The sequence below is a fragment of the Amblyomma americanum genome, chromosome 5, assembly GCF_052857255.1.
Source record: "Amblyomma americanum isolate KBUSLIRL-KWMA chromosome 5, ASM5285725v1, whole genome shotgun sequence".
NCBI classification, from domain to species: Eukaryota; Metazoa; Arthropoda; class Arachnida; order Ixodida; family Ixodidae; genus Amblyomma; species Amblyomma americanum.
In genome coordinates, this window is record NC_135501.1 from 60,603,430 (window position 1) to 60,606,828 (window position 3,399).

Here is a 3,399-nt window from a genome sequence, read left to right on the forward strand (position 1 = left end):
TAAAGGTTCATAAAGAGGTATAAAAAATAACGGAGCTTAATTTCATTACCCGCTTACAGGGCGTTTCTATTAGAGGCCTTTGAGCACCGCGTAGCCATTTTTGTAGCTGCGAAGTTTCTGGTGCGGATTTTGCTTATTTGTCGAAATGTTACCGCTTTTTATTTATTCATCATCTTAGTTGGTGTATCTATAGTCATTATTCATCTTTCTTAATTTTTCAGTCATTCCTAGTCACTGTGATTTCTTCTTCAGTGTTTCTAACTTACTGTTAGTCTATACCCGTTTTACAAACTCGCTTCGTTAGTCCGTTAAACATTATTTAGGCAGCCGCCTTCCGTACTCTTTTCTAAAAGTATACAGGAGAACTTCTGTCTTCTCTATGCCACCTGCCATGACAGGTGGCTGGTGGCAGGTGGATCGCTTGTGTATACAACGTTGCATACGCCTACAACGGTGAGTTCCCACACGCGCCTTATAATGCGGACGCATTACAAAGTGAATAGGAAAAAAGTCTGATGGCGCCTGCGACCACCCCTATTCAGAGGAAACGCTGTTATCATCCATCCGTCCATACCTGATGCAGGTACCTGTACTCTGGCTGTGCCCACATGAACAGTGTGCTGGATGCACTACACACAAGAGCGGCGGCCAGAAAGTACCTCATAGTGTCTCTGGTGGAATGATGCACAGACTGCATTCAAGAACATCTGAGTCCCGTAAATCTGTGCTCGCACCTGGACTACTACGCGATGACCGGCGAGCCAAACATGGATGACTTTGTTCCAGAAATAATGCAATCCTGGCCTCTGTTGACACCAATACCAGAGCTGTCGTTCAAGGACCTCGAGCAAGCACAGCCGTACACCATCCACTGCATACCGGAGAACGTCAAGTGTGGCTTGGTGCCGGTATTGCTAGGCTGCAAATAATTTTCGTTGCTCCTTGGAGCGCAATAAGCGTGATATGCTTACTCATTTCATGGCATCGCTTAAAGAAGCCTCGCTGAGGAACTGGCGAAAAATTCTTGCCGTATTATGGCCCCATTATTTTGTGCATATACCGTTCCGTCCGCAGAGTCTCTTGTGAACCTCTGGTTTGGAAGTGCGCTTTCGGTAAGTTAGAAATGTTGTAAATGCCAAAATAACTATTATAACAATGATCGTCAATAACGGCACTAATCAAAGCTGTATTTAGTCACCTCAAAGATAACCACAACAAGTAAACCTTGCACAGAGTTCTACTGACATTCAAAAGTGATCCGTGGCATATATTTATTACCGATGTGACGTGGTCGCAAATTCCGCTTCGTCTTCCAATTAGGAACTTCAAAAATAACAGAAACACGCATGGTTTTCAGGCATCAGGCAGAAAATGTTTTTAGCGCTTGTTCTTGGGAATCTCAAACGTCGTCCTTAACTCGGGGTGACGTTCGTGCCAGAACCAATGGCCATGCCCACCTAAAGTTAAAATGCATCCCCCCTCAGCCCTATCTTCGCGCCACCAAATTGAACATTCTGGCGACGTCCCTTGCCGCCTGACTCTTAGCATATATTTTCTTTCACGCATTTTCTATACAGGCCATCTAAATCTGCTTAATTGCGCGTTTCGTTTTTGCCCTCCATTTGCCCGTTGTACATTTCGCAGGCTCCTCTTCTTTGAAGTGTTTTCGATAAAGTTGAAATTTTGCGCTGTGTCCTACTGTTCCTGTCCTCTCTTTTCAAACACGGTTGTTGCCAAAACAAAGACGGCGAGAATTTCGTTCATATGCAAGTAACCGTCTTCAGGTCTGAAAGAAATGCAGTCTGCTTGGCCTTTGAGAGTAAAGGGGTCGGCATAAAGTGATCTATAGGACTACAGTTTGACACATCCCTCTTAGTGTCATAGAGGTTGATAGCTGCTCTATTTAGTGCAGTCTCGGCGTGACCCTATGGTATTTAGAGCGATGATTTCTCCCATTTGTTTTTCAGCTAAGCGTTTGGCAACCTTTGGCTGCCTTCTTCTATTTGCATGCAGTCACTTTAAGTTCATGCTATCGGCACAGCGGACTGCTAATCTGCTTCGCCTTAAAACTCGTGCTTCGCTTCATGCAGGTCTTAATAGGCTGCTTGGCTCTCGGATCTTTCGGCTGTATTACAGGGCTATTATTTGCTATAGGTGAACTTATAACATTCTCCTAAAGTAATGAAAAGAAGCCACCAGCATTGACATCAATGTACAATTTGGCTTTAACATGCTGACATGACGATCTAGTTAAATGTAAATTCTCTTTTCACACTTCAAAACTGCATGCATTATTTCTAGAAAGTCAAGAACAGAAGCTCATACATAGTGCCAAAGAAGAGTGCATAACAGTACCACTTATGAGGTATTTATCGGAAAATGCAATGAACAAGGCTATGTAAATGGCAATCCAGAGTTGTAGAAAATCAGAAATAAGCGCAATTCAATTGAGACTTAGTCTGGGATCTGAGTGGAATGGCCGCTATTACTTTAGCAACAAAATGATACTGTAACAATCATACCTGAAGCAGAATAGCTTTACCCCTTGCAAGTCCCGCACTATACCCAGTTCGAAGATAGTGCTAAATGTAACCTGAATCTTTCAACCAACAGTAAGCATGTGAAGTAAAATAGGACAGGTTTTATGGTTACATTGTTTCACTTCTTAAGGGACTATAGACACCAAATTTTTTCTTGCGTGTTTTTTTTGTTTCAAACGATGCATTAGGCATTCGGATATATGGAGTACCCTGTGGTATTCGTGTACGACCAATAAATAATTTATAATTGAATTTCTTCTGAACGCTGTTTCGATTTAATCAGTCGAAAAATGGCTATGACGCGTAGTTGGTGTTTAGGTCACATTGGGCATAAAAAATGGGCTATATAATTGCTGACACATCAGTGTTTGCCATTCCAGATATTGGAAGAGGCTGGATTAAATATCGTAGTGAATTAAAACGGCATATTAGCGATTACATTAGTTTTCTAATGCATCACGTGACCAAAATATCAGCTTGACGTCACAGCCGTCGTTAATTTGACGAAATCGAAACAACATAGGAGAATAAATTCAATTATTAATTATTTAGCAATTGTAGGCAAGTACCACACAGTAATCTATGTATTCTAATGTCTAACACATCATTTGACAGAAGAAAATGCCCAATAAAATTAGGTGTCTATAGTTCTTTCAGCACCATATGATAAGGCATCAGGTTATCATTCAAATTTTATTTGCCATGCTGTGATACAGGGTCAGTTTAGTGCTTTTCACAATTCCTAATAGTTCATGCTTCTTGCTCATCGTATTTACCCGATATTAATTTTGTGCTGTGACCTTTTCTGGTCACTGCCTGTGCACAAACATTAAGGCATCAGTCACCAACAAACATGGGT